Raw genomic sequence first — 18,428 nt, forward strand, 5'->3', positions numbered from 1 at the left:
ACCCTCCCGAGACTCCTTCAGGACGTCCCCAGCGAGCCCACCACGACCATCACCAAAGACCCAGCTTCTGCTCAGGGAGGGCTGAGCCCCTGCCAGGCTCCCCGGCCTCCTCTGTGCTGGGCTGGTGGGTCGAGATGACCAGGCGGGGATTCCTGCCCCAAGCAGCTCAGGGGACCAAGTGCAGGTACAGTGGGTGGGGCTGTGAGGAGTCCCTCCCACAGGAATATCAGAGACCTTTGAATGACACTGAAGGGACAGTGCTCTGATGGGGATAAGCGGTACTTCAAGCCTCTGGGGGCGGGGGGCAGGTCTCCCAGATGAGAGTGGACAATTCTGATGTCAGTGGGGCGGGGGTTGGGGGGTGGGGGAGAGAAGGATGCTGGGACAGGAAGTGGCTTGGAAGGCGGGTCTTAAACTGGTGAGGAACTGCCACCTTCTTGTCTGTGGGCCCCTCTGTGGGGACGTGGGCTCCGGGGGTCGGAAGGAGGGGTGCCAAGGGCTGAAGCATGGCAGCGGCTGCCCGGGAAGAGGCTGGGCCAGGCAGGGGTCAATGTGGATGGCCTCGAGGGTTCTGAAAGCAGTCATGTTGGTGATAGTTGTCAGTTACTCTGTTTACGCCCCTTCGGTGCTCCAAAGACTCCCTATAAAGTCTTGCTAAACAACCCAGCCCCATCGCAGCTGGGCTGGGGCAAACTGAGGGAAAGTTCTGTGTTCAGGGTTGGGTCAGAGGGCGTAAAGAGGCAGGACCTTGGACATCAGGGGTGTGATGACACCAGCGGACCCCGGAGGGAAAGGGGAGTCTCAGAGGCAAGACTGACACGGCCCTCCCATGGTGAGAACCTCTCCCCTGCTACCTACCTTGCAGAATCAAGGTGAGAATTTGCTGAGGACACTGGTGGGGGAGGCGCCCTTCTCTGTGGGCTTCCTTTCCCGAGACTGGCATCCAGGCCTGTGTGCGGTGGCCACATGTGGGTCAGGGGTTCTTGTCAGGGCAGAGGGAGCCAGCAGGGGCCAGGAGAGCCTGTCCTGGAAAGCCCAAGCAGGGCCTTAAATTCAGGGAGAACCAAGCTCAGAGGGTCAGAACAGGATGAGGGTGAGTTAGAAAGCTTCATCTGTGCCTTCACACCTCTCTGGTCCCGTTTTCTAGCACTGCATTGAAATCACCCAGGCTCCTTACTGTTCCGTTGGCACATGAAGCAACTCCATATCCGGGCCTTTGCACATGTCCTACTTCTCCCAAAAACCTTTTTGCCTGCAAGGACTCACTCGGGTCTCAGCTCGCGTATCACCTCAGAGAGACGCCCCTGACCACCCCTTGGAAAACAGCAACTCTTGTCTCTCCCTACACCTTCTTACTTCACAGCACTCCTTCCCTGAAATTATGCTCTACAAGATGTGTATTTGTTCATCTGATTACCATCTGTTTGCCCTGGTAGAATGTACTCTTGCCATGGAGGCAAGAACTGTATTTTTGCTCACCGGTGACTCCCAAGGGCCTCAGGGCCTGGCACATAGTCAACACTCGATAAATACTTGCTGAGTGAATGATCAAAGGTGATAAATGTCTACTGAGGGGCGCCTGAGGGGGTACAGTCGGTTGGGCATCCGGCCCTTTGATTTTGGCTCAGATCATGATCTCACGGTTCGTGAGATAGAGTCTCCCCCAGTCACGGCGTGGAGACTGCTTGGGATTCTCTCTCTCTCTGCCCCGCCCCCACTTGCGTGTGTGTGTGCTCTCTCTCTCTCTCTCTCTCTCAAAATAAATAAATAAACATTTTTTTAAAGAAATGTTTTCTAAAAACCAGTTTTCACAGGTCTGGAGTAATTAGGACACAAACAGGTCTCTGTCCTCCTCATGAGACAGTGAGATCCTTAAAGCTGCGGAACAGGGTGTTGGCATCTCTCATACTTTCCCTGTAAGTGCTCAGTTCATGTTTGCCTAATGGAAAAAAGTTGGGATTGTCCTCTGACAATTGGCTGGAGAAAAGAAAGTAGATTTAAATATGTACTGTGTGCTATGCGCTGTGCTAATAAATGCCATCACGTAGTTGATTTTCCAAAGTCCTTATTTCCAAAGCACAACCGTTTTACTGAATCTATTTTGCTATCTCTGTTTTATAAGTGAGGGTCAGGGAAGTTGTGTGAGCTGCCCTGAGTCACACAGCTAGTAAGATATAGAACCAGGGTTTAAAGTCAGACTTATTTATTAAAAGACAAAATGGCTTTGGGGCACCTGGGTGGCTCAGTCAGTTAAACGTCCAACTTCAGCTCAGTTCATGACCTTGTGGTTGGTGGGTTTGAGCCCCATGTTGGGCTCTGTGCTGACAACTCAGAGCCAGGAGCCTGCTTCGGATTCTCTGGCTCTCCCCTGCTAATGCCCTCTCTCTCTCTCTCTCTCTCTCTCTCAAACACAAATAAAGATGTAAAATTTTTGGGAAAAAAAAAGACTAGATGGTTTATATTCAGTTAAATTATTTTAGTCCTTATAAATTCATAGAATTCTAGAAGATGATGTAACTAGACACAAAGAAGCATGGGTTTGTACACCTGATTCTAAAAAAAATTTTTTTTTAACGTTTATTTATTTTTGAGACAGAGAGAGATAGAGCATGAACGGGGGAGGGTCAGAGAGAGAGGGAGACACAGAATCTGAAACAGGCTCCAGGCTCTGAGCAGTCAGCACAGAGCCCGACGCGGGGCTCGAACTCACATACCGTGAGATCGTGACCTAAGCCGAAGTCAGACGCTTAACCGACTGAGCCACCCAGGCGCCCCTGTACACCTGATTCTAACATGCCAAAAAGTAAATAAAAACAGTGTGTCCTTTTTCCACAAGGATGAAAATAACTTGAAATTGTCTTCTTTTTGTGTGAGGAGACTCTGAACTACACAGACACTTGCCCTAGATGAATCAAAGCAGTTGGCTTACAGTGAGGTCCCATAAATTGGTGATGCCTAATTCACAGTTTTCCAGAGGCCAGAACAGCCACTGTAGCTCACTCAGGGCTTAAAAAGGCAAGAGGGGTATTTATAGCAACAGTAACAGCGGATTGTGAGAATTTGGCAATTAAATTTATTCTAGGAAATCTTATAATTACTGAGTTCAGTAGCTATCACATGGGTTCATCAGCTGAAGCCACTGTTTAAAACTGATATTTTTAAAATCCCCATTGAAGCTAAGAATAGAAAAATAAGAGAGTGGCCCTAAGTGGTATCATGGGGGCAAAGTTAGCTCACTGAATTTAGTTCAGTCCCTGAAGAAATAAATCTTTACAAGAGATTAAATGAAAAAAAAAAAGCTATCCATAAAAAAAGGTATGTTTCCAACTAACGCGCTCTGACGTTTATTGAAATTTATAAGAACATGACGATTGTCCTTTAAACCATTTCCATGAACTTCTTAAACTAAATACTTCCAGTGTGAAAGCTAATGCATTTTTTAACTTTCATGCTTTTTTCCAGAAGAGCGGATTTCCGAAATGTATCACCCACAAACTTGAACAGTAAAAAAATTTTAAGAACCCCAAAAAATCATAAAAGAAGGATGGAATGGAGATACTTTGATACATTGCAGTGATTTTTTTTCCTTCAGAGAACCCTTTCTTCTTTTAATGATTAAAAAAAAAAAAAGAAAAAAGATTTTCTTTAATAGAAAATCTGGAAAAATTTTAAGAAGACTAGAAAAGAAAAAAGACTTTTGTCACACTGTTCCCTGAGACAATCATGGCTCATATGTTGGTATATTTCCTTTTGCTCTGCTCTGTTGTTTTTTTTTTTTTAAGCTAGGTTTTCATTGTTTCTGCGTTTGCTGTTGCTTATCTGACTCTTGTTTCTTCCTCAACAGTACTGGTGACCTGGGAAATGGAGGTCCCGGGGGCGGCAGGAGACTGAGTTTGCCATTCACACTATGACTGTAGGTGAGTTCTTTCTCATCTCCAGGCCAGATGTTTATACAGGTGGGTTTTGAGAAGCTAAAATTGCAACAAAGCCTCTCTCGACAGAAACTAGACAGAAACTCGTATGAAAGTTCGGTACCCATGTCCAAACCCCTTAGCCAGCTGGGAGCCTCAGAGGCAACACTCCTGAAATAGGTGATTTTAAAGGCCGCCCCTGGCAGCTTACAGCTCATGCCCCCGTATATTTATTTACACCCCCCATGAGTTCTGAGTAGGAAGCAAAGGAGGGGAGAGCCTTCCCGGGACACTGCCTGGGCCTCCCCACCACAGATGGCCATCTCTGTGAACCTTGCCGTTGGGGTGGGGCAGGGGACTTTCCCCTCGTGATCCCATGTCCACACTGCTGGGGTCACAGCCTATTTGTGTCAGGGGCAGAAGAAAAGAAGCCATCAGTCAAGGCTTAAGGAAGTGCTTTGTGTTTTCTGCGCCTGCAAAACACGCCCTGGCATGCATCTGATGCCGCCCAGGTGTGATGGCCTCAGCCAGGCTCTGACCCCACAGGTCCAGGACAATGAGTAGTTCTGAGCGGCCAGCCTCCACCCCCCCCCCCCCCCCCGTCAGCCTCCATGTGTGGTAACTGTGGCACATCCCATTTCCTCTAGGGACACAGCCAAGCCGGCGTTGGGCAGCACAGAACGGACAGGGCAGTCGGGGATGGAGCCTAGTGCTGGCAGGCAGAAAGAGGATCCAGGGGCAACTGGGGGCCCAGGGGTAAATGGTGCCCTGGGAAGGACTTCTAACTGGGGGTCTGGAAGGAGAGGGAATGGGGTAGAAAGAAAGAAGGAAGCTGCCACTAGCTAAGTCCTTGTTGCTCCCAGTACTACATATACAGCAATTCTGTTATTCGAGCTTCTCAGTGACCCCGCGAGATCAGTCGTGCTCAGCCATTTACTCACAAATATCATGGGCTGGTAGCTCTGTGTCAGACCCTGGGGAGAAGGCAGCAAGAAGACACTAAGCCCCCCACCCTGTGGAGCTTGCCCTGTAACGGGGGGGGGGGGGCACAAGATAGAATTGCGCGCACAAGTACAGGAGATGACAGGTGAAAGTGTCCCAAAGAAAACCTGAGCTACCTCAAGGGACAGCAAGGGGTGTCGTCAGCGAAGGTCTCAGAACCATGTGGGTGTCTGGGGCTGAGACCCTAGGCAGAGAGCACAGTCCATGCACAGCCCAGAGGGGAAGTGCTCCCTGCATGCCTGGGGCAGGAGGGAAGACTGGGGGAGGTGGTCGAGGATTATAGACGATAGGTCTAGGTCCCACTGGGCACTTCGGATGTGGTTCTGAGCACAGGTTGGGATGGGGACCCCCGGGGATGCTTGACCAGAGGAGTGATGGGATCTGGCTTCCACTGTGAAAGCTTCACTCTGGCCCTACTGTGGGGAATTAGCCCATAAGAGGGCAAGAGAGAGAGCAGAAGGGGCAAGTTATGACCCGCATTTCCAGATGAAGATTCAGAGGCTCAGGAACATCTCAAAAATCTGATGGCACCATGACCGTCTAGAATCTTTGAGTGACTTCCCTTTGCCTTTATAATAGAGCTCATGTATGCAGATGAGATCCCACATGGTCTGCCTCAGCCTCCCTCCCCAGCTCCCTCACGGCCATCATCTTTGGACTTGTCTCTTTGATTCCTCAAGAGGCCCGAGTTCAGGTATTTCCCTGGACTTTTTTAAAATCTTTCCTGGTACCTGCAGTGCCCTCCTCCCACTTGCTCACCTGTCTAAGTCCTGCTCATCCTCTGAACCCTTAACCACAGCTGATCCTGTCTCCACAGACCAAGCCACGTGGGCTGGGTACCTCGGCAGGGTCCCCTCCACTTTGGCTGCAGTCCTCACCTTTGAGAGCCCCACTCTTTGTTGGTCTCCCCTCAGGGCTCCAGAACACCCAAGTGCAGGCTAGCTTCTCTCTTGTTCACCCATCAGCACTTAAGCCAGGCACACGACCTGGCACCTAGTGTGGACACTTGCTAATTAATACTCTGAGAGTTGAATAGAAAACTTTCCCAAGATCACACAGCTAAAAAGCAGGAAGATCAGGGTTCAAATTTCTCTCCAACTTCCTGTGGCTTCAGAACTTGAACTCAAGTCTTGACTTTTTTAGCACCAGCTCCTGATGGCTCATGAAAGAGCCATTTCATTTTTCTGGCCCTCGATTTTCCAACGTTACAAAGAGAGCATCAGACATTGAGTGTCTTTCCGACTTCATGCCCTTCTGGTGTTCCCCAGATTCATCTGACCACAAGAAGCTCCCGGGCTCTGGGCACTTCTTACGAACACGGATTCCTGGTCTCACACCAGCCGACAGAATCACGACTCCAAGATCGCCTTGGAATCCTGGTTCTGTGTGTTCGTCAGTTTAATCAAGAGCCCTAAGTGATTCTTATCACCACGTAAGTCTTGGAAACACATTTCACTGAGACTCTTTCTCAGAGAAGTCCCCAAAAAAGAAAGGTCAAAGAGGACATAAAAACACGATCACAGTGACTATTTCAACTCCAATAACAGTTCCTTCTCAAATATCTCCTCTCTTTTATAAAAAGAAGCTGCAACTGAAGCCTGATATTTATTTATGTGAATTATTTTGGGGGCCTAACAGAAGGTTCCTGAATTTCCACTGAGAGTGTAATTTCCTGGACAACCTTAAATAGCACTTCTTTGATGAGCTTTGGCCAAGTCTGAATGACTCAAAAGGAACACAAGCAAAGGGGAAGCTCTCAACGGCCCAGCTCATCTGAAAATACACAGTGGGTAGGTGGTAGAGATAGAACCAGACCCAGCGCTCTGCACCCCTGGCCAGTATTTTCCCTTCTGAACCACAAGACTGTGCTAGGGCAACGTGGGCTCTTCACAGAAAACTGTGATGTTCACACTTCAGGGCAACAGGTGCCCCATAGACATCAGTGATGACAAACCACAAGGACAGCGCACGGCACAGAGGATGCACAAGATAGATAGGGGCTCACTGATTGACCAACCCCACCCTCTTATCAATCCTGACCTGGAAACAGGGTACTTTCCAGACTATTTCATTCTCTGCCTCGTTGGAGTATATCTATGGAATACTTAAGACGGCTTCCCACTAGTCAAACAGATATAGGCCTGATGACGAAAAAAATAATCAGTGCATGATCAAGGGAGGCAGCCTGAATTTTACTTTGCCATTTCCTTACCTCTCAGAACCTCGGTCTCCTCATCTGGAAGATGGGCATGATGCCAAAATCATTGTGTTATTAGTGAAGACTAGGGGAGATGCTGCATAGGGCCTGCACAGCATCGGTCAGCGTTGGCTACATGAAAGGACAAATGAGTGGGGGTGGGGGAAGTGGCTTGTTCTGCTCTGGATTTGGAATTTGTTCCCCTTCCACCCAGACTCTTGCTCTCTGTAACAAGTGTGTGGCACCTGTAGCTGGGCCTTTCCTGAATGAAATCTGGGGCTGGGGGGAGAGTGTAAATCCAAACACACTAGACAGAAAATGAATGGCAATTAAAGAAGCCCCCACAGGACCCATCATCTTCCACTGAGTGTGGTATATTTGCATTTTCTTAGTTAAGAGGAAGTTTGGCTAGCATCACAGTAACCTAAGCCTTCTTAGGGTCTTTATTTATTTGTCAGTCATGATCACGGTGGCAGAGGGAAGCCAGTGCGGGGCTAGACTGATGCTCCGCTCTTGTTCCTGGGCCGTGCATGGCTTCTATTTTCAAGGTCAACTCATGGTCCAAGATGGCTGCTGGATTCCAGCCATCAGTGCAAATTCTGGCCAGCAGGTAGAAGGAAGAAATGAAAGAGGCATCTTCTCCCTCTGTGATGGTTAACCTTATGTGTCAACCTGACTGGCTGCAGGTGCCCAGATTAAACTGTTTCTGGGTGTGTCTGTGAGAATGTTTCCAGATGAGATTAGTCTTTGAATCAGTGGACTCAGTAAAGGAAGCTGCCTTCCCCATGTGGTGGGCCATTGGCCAATCTGTTGAGGGCTTGAATAGAACAAAAAGGTTTTTTTTTTTCCTGCTTGAGCTGGGACATTTCATTTCATCTTCTCCTGCCCTGGGAGAATCTCCTGGACTGGGATTTGTGTCATTGGTCCTCCTTGTTCTCAGGCCTTCGGACTCAGCCCGAGTTCACCACTGGTTTTCCTGGGGCTAGAGCTTGCACGTGGTGGACTGTGGGACTTCATGGCCTCCAAACCACATGAGCCAGCTCCTGCTAATACCTCTTAGACATCCTATTCATTCTGTTTCTCTGGAAAATCCTGAGTAACACAGCCTCTGAGGACCCTTTCCCAAGATTTCACACACCACTACTGCATAATTCCGTTCGATCAGAATTAGTCATATGGGCATGCCAGCTCCAAGGAGGGCTGCGAAACATATCTTTCCTCAAGGAGGCCATGTATGCTGCTTAGTTCGAGATCTCCGGGTGGAAGAAGGAGGGGAAGTGGAAATTGATGGAGGCAGAGCAGTCTGGGCTGCATCCTCATTATTTGCATACTGCTTGAATACTCATCAAGGCCAGGGCTTTTCTTAGGCCCACCTTTTTTAAATGTTGAATTGAGGCTGAGAGAATAGAATGCTTTTTCTTAAGTGGGAATTGTATTCAGTAACCTAATATGTGTAACTGACATCTGGGCATTTGCTGTCCTTGAAACAGGCCTTGGGAGTCTGGGGGACGTCCAGGCAAAGTCTAGGGCTCCATGTATCATAGGCAGAAAGCCACACTCTCAGACCGGAAGTCCTTAGAGACAAGGCTTTTGGTAACGAAGGCATAAATAGACTTTTATCGAGTGCTAACTTTGTAAGACGCACATCCCTGTCATGCTGTTTTGCGGAGCAGAACCGAGGCTCTGAGAGGGCAAATCCCTTGTGCCAGGTCACAGAGCCAGCGGGCCCCAGACGAATACACCTTTCCATCCCCAAGCTGTCCCCTCATTCCATGATGAAGGGGCCCAGTGTGGTCTTTCCCTATATTCTGCTGTCCCCTATAGGATTCCTCAGCCGAGGAACCCAGACTCTCTGTAGTCACCTTCTAGTAATTCTCTAGCTCTCGCCTCCTGACTCCTGCTGCTTCTGTGCCAGCACCAGGGCCACGTGAGCTGGGAGTCCATGGAAAGCAGAGCTGGGGGGGAGATCCGAGCGACGCTTTGCAGGACGAGGAGGGCAGGGCACTACAAGGAAGGTCTGCGGGCAGACCCTTGCTGGGCAATGTTCCAGCATCCCTCAGGAGACAATCACCACACAGGGCATTTTGGAGGCAGATGTATAAGTGGGTATTGTGCCTAGAACGCCAGGGCGTGTTCAGGCAGGCCTAAAGAGGCAGGAAGTTCCAAGTTTATTTGGGTTACAATGGGGAAACTCCAGGCCCAGCTCTCAGTGATGGATGGGCCAGAGTTTGAGGACCAGGGGCCAGGTGTTTTCTGGGAGTCCTGTGGCCTTATTTACTCTATCCTGAGCAACTAGGGTGCCCGGAGCCAGGAGGACCACAGGGGAGAACCATGTCCCGGGTTCTCCTTATTAACAGGAATGGTTCTGCAGCAATGGGGGCCTCCACAGCTTCCACTTGACTCTGAAGTCAGAGGCCCAGGGATTCCTTAAACTACATCTGGGAAACAAGAGTAGCTGAGCCCAAGCTCAGCACTGACCTTGAGAAGAGGGAGGGCGTGCTTGATGTGTTTCAAGTCTTCCTTTCTTTCTCTGGCCTGAAAAGATGGAGGCACATGTGTCCCAGGCAAAGCGGTGGTTCTGAGTCTGAGAGCCCCGAGATTTAATCACTCACCCCTCCGGTGATCAGCACTGTGACCTTGGAGAAGATACCAGCTAACACACGGCAGATTCGCAGTAAATATTTGCCGAGTAATACTATATGTCAGTCCTGTGCAAGTTCTTTGTCACCAAAACCTCACAATCTGACGCCATATAAGGTGCTAGTCTTAGCTACGACTTACAGACCAGGAAACTGTAGCACCGAGGGGGTTCCACAGGGTGTCCAGCAAGACGTGGGCGGTAAATACCCAGCAGTTGGCCTCCAGAATGTCAGCACTGGACCCTTCTGATGGAAAAAGCCGAATGAGCAGTCTCTGGGAGTCTCAGTGTGCTCTTGTGCGGGTGGCTGCTGCGGTTGGGGGCATTTGCAGTGCTGGGACAGGATGAGTGCGGGCTGGCCAGTGAGGTGGTGGGAATGTCCCTGGGAGGCAGTGGCTGGAGGGTCAAGGCCTCCCCAGGAGGTAACTCAGACTTGGGATGGGGAGCCACGGGAGACAAGGTGGGCGGAGCGGTAGTCCCAGACAAGGATTGGACTGCCAGCTCTGTGGTCTTCTTCTTTGTTCCGTCCTGCCCAGTATCCTGTGGCCTCAGGCTTGCATCTCCAGAGAGGGGATTGAGAGGTAGAAACAAAAGGAACATTTCCCCCAATTGTCTTCAGGAGAAAGATACGCAGTGCTAGCCTGGGGCCCCTTTCACAGAGGGTTCAGAGGGTTACATCAAGAAGAGAGGTGCCCCCAAGTCTCTGGATACCTTAAAGCTTGTAAGCAACCCTCACGGGCCCCAGGAAGTGACAGGGTGAGGCTGGCAATTCTTAGCCCACCTAGTCTCCCTGGAGGGCAGGAAGGGAGGGATGCCAACCACCACGTGCTGGGCCCCAACCATGGCCAGACCTTGCAGGGGAGCCGGGGACACACGATGGGGTGTCATGAGCACCTGATGAGATCACAGTGAGAAAGTCTGAACCTGAGCAATTTGGGGGAAATTAACTCAGGTTCATGGCTGTAGCCCTTTCGCCGAGGGTCTCCCCAGGGAGACAGAGGTGCTCCCCAGGTGTCTGAATGCCTTGGGTGCTCATGCTGAACAGAAGGAGAAAGAGGGACAGGCAGAGCTTGCAAAGCTGGGGTGGAGGGTGGAGAAAGCAGAGGAGTGGCAGAGCACCCCAAGAACACCACAGAGGTGCAGACACCCAGAGGAGGCCCACAGGAAGTATCTATGGGCGTCACTGCGTCCTTTCATAAAACCCTTGTAGTAACTGTGAAATAAGCATCGTTATTCCCATTTTGTCCGCAGTCAAACGAATTCTGAGAGATCGAAGACATGCCAAAACCACACCAAAGGCCGTACACATAGCCTGTTCGGTCAAAGCCCACAGTTTTCCTCCCATGCCTACTTCCCGTTTTCACCTAGAACTGATCCTGCAGGGAACAGGCTCGTCATATCAAAGGGTTTCTGGAGCCCGTGTCACAGAGCAGTGGCTCCCAGAGCGCACGTTTACTCAAAACGTCTTTGAAACACCACGATCAAAGTCACCTCTAGTGTAGGGTGCTCTGAGGGGTGTCCAGAAACCTGGACCAAAATACAAGCTGGTTCAAACAGACATGTATATAGGAAGCTCAGAATAAGCTCTTATATGCCTCTTAATGGTATCCACAGTCACACTGAGGGTCACCATGGGATTCCTGGCTTAAGTTTAAAACTCAGGATTGGGGGATGCCTGGGTGTCCTTGTTGGTTAAGTGTCTGACTTAGTTTTGGCTCAGGTCATGATCTCTTGTTCGTGAATTTGAGCCCCACATCGGGTTCTGCACTGACAGCAAAGGGCCTGCTTGGGATTCTCTCTCTCCCTCTCCCCCAGCCCACGCTCTCTCTCTCTCTCTCTCTCTCTCTCTCTCTCTCTTTCTCTCTCTCAAAATCAATCAATAAATAAGTAAACATTTTTGTAATTTTTTTAACATTTATTTATTTTTGAGAGACAGAGAGAGGCAGAGCATGAGCAGGGGAGGGAGAGAGAGAGAGAGAGAGAGCGAGAGAGAGAGAGATACAGAATCTGAAGCAGGCGCCAGGCTCTGAGCTGTCAGCACAGATCCCGACGTGGGGCTCAAACTCACAAACTGTGAGACCATGACCTGAGCTGAAGTCGGACGCTCAACCGACTGAGCCACCCAGGTGCCCCATAAGTAAACATTTTTTTAAAGATTCCTTTAAAAAAATAAAATAAAATAAAACTCAGGATGGACCGAGGAAGTTGCCAAGCAGCAAGACAGCGTGTCTATTAACTAATTTAACAGTCGTTTCCTAAATTAAAATATTAAGCTCCCTACAAATCACAAACTGGCTCAGACACAGTGCTGGACTTGGGGAGAACAATGAATCACGAAGTGTTTGACTGTGGGAAGAACCTCAGAGACTCTGCACCTGGATGAGGAAACAGAGGGCCCCCAGCACTAGGTACTTCTCTAAGTCCAACGGACCATCAGGTCCAGAACTCCCAGCTCTTGACCCCAGTTAGCATATAGCTTTGGTCCGTAAGCCCAGGGCAAAAGAAATTTCTACCCAAATTAAAATCTGGACATGGCTTCAGAAATACTGCCCCCTCACCTCCGTGGTCAATTACTTCATTCAGTATGACTTTCTCCGTAGTTCTTAACACTGTCTGAAATGGTCCACTTGGTTGATTTGTGTACAGATTTTTCTGTGTATCTCAGAAACTAGACAGTAACCTTTGACCCTTTTCTGTCGTGGTTCCTGCCATGTCTTTGGGGCAATGTCTGGCACATATAGAAGGCACTCAATAAATATTTGTAGGAGAAAGGGTGGAAGGGGAAAGGAAAGAGAAGGAAGAAGGAAAGGAATTTAGCATCTGTTAGGTGCCAAGCACTCTCTATATTGAATTTTCTTTGTGTATGTATTAGTTTACAATATTTTTATTTTTAAAAATACCTTTATTTTTAAAATACCTGGAGGAATGTCTAAGCACTGGCAGGGCCATTTCCAATGAGGTCACTTAGGTTGGAGAGGTGAAATGATTAGTCTAAAGGGACTCAGCCAGCATGTAGCAAAGCACATCTGAAGCCAGGTTAGGGTGCTTATACTAAACACTTTCAATAGAGGCATATTTATTGAGCTCCTACTCTCTGCCAGGCACAGTTTTAGGCTCATGGGATATTTGAGTGAACAAAGCTTACAGAGCTTACAGGTCATGGAAACCTATAACTTCGGGGATGTGTAACAGAGGAAGGGACAGCAGGCCTTGATGCGGCATCTGAAGGACATTGGCCTTCCAAGCCCACCTTCCTGGGTTGGGCTCCGCACTGGCTGTCTCAGGCTTCACCTTGAGAAGCAGAAAGCTGGAGCCCTGGAGGATGATGGCAGAGGTGTCCTGGAGCCTCTTCCCTGCATCTAATTTCCTGCTTGGGGAGGGGAGGAACTGGGGCAGGGCATGGAGTTTCTAACTGTGACCTAAGTGTAAATGAAAGTTTATTGTGTAGACCCAAGATGTTGAGGCCTGCAGACATTTGCTACACATAATAATTGCACTTTTTTTTTTAATCAGCACTTGGAAGGAGAAAGGCAGCACAAGATGTTAGATCTAATGGATTCTTCCAAAGGCCAGAGCCTTCAACTTATAGGAAAAGGCTGGATTCCTTAATAGGACACCGAGGCTCTCACGAACCAGTCCCTGAGCACCCCCCAACCCAGGCAGTCTCCTGACAGGCTCATCTGGCTGCACGCCGCACAGTTTTCTCCTCCCCAGTCCTCCTTCCGGGCTTACCTTCCTGAAACTAACATAACACCATTACCCCTCTACTTTACAACCTCACATGGATCCCCCCCGTTGCCTTCACGTGGTCCAAATCCCTTGGTATGGCAATCTGACGACCCCTTCCATTCTCCTGCTCTAGACTTCTCTCTCCTTATTCATTTTCTCCAACACTATGTTCCAGGCACATTACAATCCAGCCTCACGATATCATTGGCTGAGTCTGAACACACCTGGGTAGGTTATTCTTCTGCTCAGAATGTCTTCCTTGTTCTCCACCTGATGAACATCTCATTCCAAAGGATTAGCTTAAGCACCAGAGCCCATGGTCAGAAACTTTTCCTGACCCACTCAGGGCTGAACTCAGTATTCATTGCTATCTTTATGCCCATATTTACCTCATCCTCTCCCTCTGTCAGGCCACCTAGAATTCAGAGTGCCCTGTATTTGTTTCCCCCACAAGATGGTGACATTTTTGAGGGCTGGACTTTATGTTAATCATCTCTGCATGTGTACAGCCTAGTATAATGGGGTGCAGAGCAGAACCCTAAAGAATTTTTTTAGTGAATGAAGGGAAATGTATGGGTGAACTCTGGTCTTGACCAGTATTGCATAGAGCCATGTGAAGACTGGCACAAAATATAAGGAGGTGCCCCCAGAGCTCATTAATTAGGATAAATAATATTTTAATGCAATATTTTCTAGAACTCCAATATCTATGCCCCAACTCCATGATGAAAAAAATCAGTATGTTAAGAAAAGATGGGATCTGATCCTGCACCTTAGGAGACATTCACCTCCCCTGAGTCCTGGCCTAAACAATTTGCTCAGAGGGAATGACTGCCAACATATGTGCTCAGTGGCTGAGTTAGCAACTGCCACCGTGAGACTGGAGAGAAGGACGTGGGTTAGAAAGTAAGGTGAAGGCGAAGCAGATAGTGGAGGTGATGTATTCATCCATCAGACATCAGCAGGAAGCAATCCTGGCCAATCTTAGCCAGAGAAGGAATGTACTGGCAATGTATTGGGTGATTCCTGGCCTTGTCAGGAGGCTGGAGAGCAGAATCAGAACCAAGGACAGTGGGGACGGCCTGGTTAGGATGTGGCTGTTGGCACCTGCTACCCACCCGCACCACCATCACTGCTACCCTCTGTTGGTCTGATTGGCCCTATTTGCCATCTCACACATCCAAGAGTCAAAGTCACAGGCAAGAGTAGCCAACTGACCAGGCCTGGATAAGACAATGCCTTGGGTGCATGACAGGTCAATGGGAGGAAAATCTTTTGGCTTTTGTGGTGGGAGATGTTGGACTGTAGCCCACGACTACCCCCACGGAGGGATGTCTGTTTCAGCTAGAAAAGAAATTGAGTGTTGGACAACTCTACAAATGGCAAATACTAAATATAGCTAAGGTTGAATTTCTCCCGAGAGATTGCATAGAGCCATTAATTAAGATAGAAAACTCTGGCAAAGGGAAAAATACTAAATTGGTTTTACTTTCAGATTTGTGTTCTGGTTCTACTTCACACATAGGTGAGGGCCAGTAGGACACATTTGGATTCTTTTCCACGGTGGTGAAAAGCTGTGGGGATGCGTGGCCCTCTTACACCTTCTAGTACGGTTTTAGTGAGCAGCTGCCTTCTTGCAGTGGGGATTAGGAGTGGGGCATCAGAGCCATCCTATAATCTGTAGCTCCCGTGTCTTTTTGATATCACTTTATCCAGTTAATCCAACCAGCCACAGACCCATGGGATGGAAAAAAGCAAGGTAGAGTAAAGAAGGATCATTGTTCTGCCCTAGATACAATCGGGGGTGGAGTGGTCAGGAGGAAAGGACCAGCTCTCCTCGGAACTCTCCGATGTGCAGATCTCCTTTAATGCTCTCAAACCCCAGTGGTACTACCTGTGTTAAGTCCACTTTTCAGGTGCGGTAAACCAAGGCTCACAGGAGTTAGGTGATCCGTCCGAGGCAACACATGGACTTAGTGTGCCAGAGCCAGACTCAAACCCAGCCTGGTCTATTCCACGGTCCACTATTCCAGAATCCATGTCACTCCCTGGTTCATAACCAAGGGTGAGCAATTTGCATCCATCACTGCCCCTTATTTATTAAACTTCCCAGGCATTTGCCATATTCCCTCCATAAGAACTAATGTGTCAAAAGTAGCCAAGATGAGACAGATCTCTCTCCTAGCCTGCTGGCTGCACTTTCACCCCACATTCAACTCAGCCCCGGCAGCCATCGCATTCTCACTGAAGTTCATGGACGGGCCCCAGGGCCCCTTCCCATTGCCCGATATTCCAGCCATTGACTTTTTTTTTTTTTTTTTTTACCTTATTATAGTGGAAAATTTCAAACTGGCATGAAACAGAACCCCTGATACCTATTACTGAGCTTCAGAAATTTTACTGACTTAAATTCTACTTCAGTGCACGCTTCCAAAGTTCATTAGTGTTCCCTGAATCACTAGGTCTCCTTACCGGGGGACTTTTCCTGAGGATTCAAGCTTAATTTTACTTTTCTGGTTGCCTCCAGCTCCCACTTCTTCAAATGAGATGCCTCGAAAAGCAGTAAACCCTCTTTTTGGTCTTATGCATCTTAGCACTTTTACACAGCGTTAAGTGGCTTCTGAAATGTTTTGCAGAATGACCCCCATGCAGATATTTCTTTCCGCACGTCTGTAATTCTGTCTTTTGTCCCAGTTAAGCTCTCAAATCCCCTAACCCCAGCTCAGTTTTTTCCAAGGCCCTGCTTCCCCAGGCTTATCATCATTGTTTTGTTGTATTCCAACAGATTCCAGGATTTTGTTGTTGTTCCTCTTACACCTTCTTTTTACATTATCTTTCTATCACCACTGTTATTTGCCGTGTGATGGAGTTTAATTACGTAACTACAGTATTTGGGCAGCCGGGTCCAAGCAAATTGCTTCTCATTGGGATGGGGTTGAAGTCACCTCTGTGTCCCTACATTCCAACCTGTCCCTTGGCTGGCACAGGTTAGATGTTTATTTAAAGCTCACTGAGAAAATGTCTTTATTTTGGCCCTAGGTCTGAAAGCTGCCATCTGTATTTTTGTGGTAAGAGCTTCCAACTGGGAGAGGGAAGGTGGGAATTTGAAATGAATCATCCCACCTGTAAGTATTTGTTCATGTCTGTTTTCTCTCCTATACTATACACTTGATGAGGGCAGGGACTGTCTGCTCTCATGTCCCCGCTACCTAGCACCATGCTGGCGCATCGTGTTCAATAGACTTTTGTTTAATTTGCTCGGACAATACCTGCTTCCTATGATTATCATAAATATTAAATGAGATATTGAGAGTAATCGTTACTTTGATAAACGGTAACTGTTACTCTTATTATGAAACCAATAAAACGCAGTCTTGGTTGGTGTGTCTTGATTCCTGGGAAGATAGGGGTAATAATACCCCCTTAGGAGAAGTTCATTAGATAAGGGAATGAATGGAAAGTCCTTTGCTCAGTGCTTGATAGATAGTACTTAGTTAATAAGTGACAACGAGTACACAAACTGGATATGCATTTTCTACCTTTCAGCACCGTCTTGCAGTTACTATATTTATTTGTCTTCTCATGATGGGGTAATAGTTTCACCTGTTCCTCATGTTTTTCCCTAAGATTTATTGAAGCCCTGTAATGTGCCAGGCCCTTTCTCATTAAGTCATGGCTAATATCATTTACAGTCCGATTCCCTTTTTTTGGATGCTTCTCTGCTCCAAGTTATAAGTAAAATGTTGAGTTTCTCCAAGCTAGGTTATACTCAGAACAAGCACCCAGTACCCAGCCCCCAGCGTGGGACATTTCTGAATGTCTCCAGGAGGAATACAAGTAGGCCAACTGCTTTCCTGAAATATCTCACATTGCAACTCCTCCAGGGCAGGTGCAGAGGTGATGTGAAGTCAACACGGGAGCTGGTTCTGCAGGGCCAGGTAGATAATATGAGTGGTTAAGTGACCTGGGTGCCGAATATGCTTCCGTTTATGTCCCACATCCTTAGCATTTGCCAAATCTGCTACCAGGAGTCCCTCTTTAATGTACCTGATAAAATTCTGTCCAAACTCAATACTTTTTCCTATGCCTTAAAAAAAACTCGAACTCTAAGTGCTGAATACTTGTGGGTGTCACAGCTGGGAGAAGGGTGTTACTTTTACCTGGTGGGCAGAAGTCAGACATCCCGTCAAACGTCCTGCACACCCAGGACCAACCGTGACAAAGAATTAGCCAGTTCAAAATGTTGAGAGAAACGAAGTTAAAAAAAACCCTCATCTAGAACAATTTTCTCACTTTGTAATTTTTCCTCCTTCCATAATGAAAATTATTCTGGAATTCTCTCCCAGATTTTGCCCATTGGAAGGGATTATCCCATCTCCACGCACGGTTCCTGCACATACTCCAGTCCTTTGTCCACATTCCCTGATCTTCCGTGGGTGAGGTGTGCACTTGAGTTCTGAGAATGGACGAAAGAACCTCATTTGTAAACATTTGGAACTGCTTCCCAGCCACTTTCCTTGATCTTTAAGAACCTTAAACCTATTGGGGCACCTGGGTGGCTCAGTCAGTTAAGTGTCCAACTCTTGATTTCGCTCAGGTCATGATCTCACAGTTCATGGGATCAAGCCCCACTTCAGGCTCTACGCTGACAGCATGGAGCCTTCTTGGGATCCTCTCTCTCTCTCTCTCTCTCTCTCTCTCTGTCTCCCCCTCCCTTCCTTAAACCTATTAATTAAAAAACAAATTATTCTGTGTTCTCAGCCGTCAGAGTTTATTGAAATCTTTTTGAAATCTTTCCCTTTGTCCCCAGCAATTTCTTGGAGTGTTGGGTCAAAGGCTGCTCTAAATGAGTTGGCTGTAGGGAGGCTTTGGGAGAGAAGCTGGCAGGAACTTTAGTGTGGCACTTACAGCATCTCTGTCCCACTGAAGAGGCTGTTACAATATTAGAACC

General features: G+C 48.0%; 1 protein-coding gene across 7 annotated transcripts in view; it reads left to right on the forward strand.

Moving 5' to 3' along the window:
• The first annotated feature begins 400 nt into the window (after nt 1-400).
• Nucleotides 401-18,428, forward strand: part of PROM1 (prominin 1) — a 134,992-nt gene continuing 116,964 nt past the window's right edge. For 2 of the 7 annotated variants that reach the window (XM_042936848.1, XM_042936841.1), the window contains exons 1-3: nt 425-872; nt 1,806-1,916; nt 3,845-3,917. The gene's annotated coding sequence lies outside the window, so the exon portion shown is untranslated. The other 5 variants (XM_042936843.1, XM_042936845.1, XM_042936844.1 and 2 more) reach the window with 5 other exon arrangements.

The sequence above is a fragment of the Panthera leo genome, chromosome B1 (genome assembly GCF_018350215.1).
Source record: "Panthera leo isolate Ple1 chromosome B1, P.leo_Ple1_pat1.1, whole genome shotgun sequence".
Lineage (NCBI taxonomy): Eukaryota > Metazoa > Chordata > Mammalia > Carnivora > Felidae > Panthera > Panthera leo.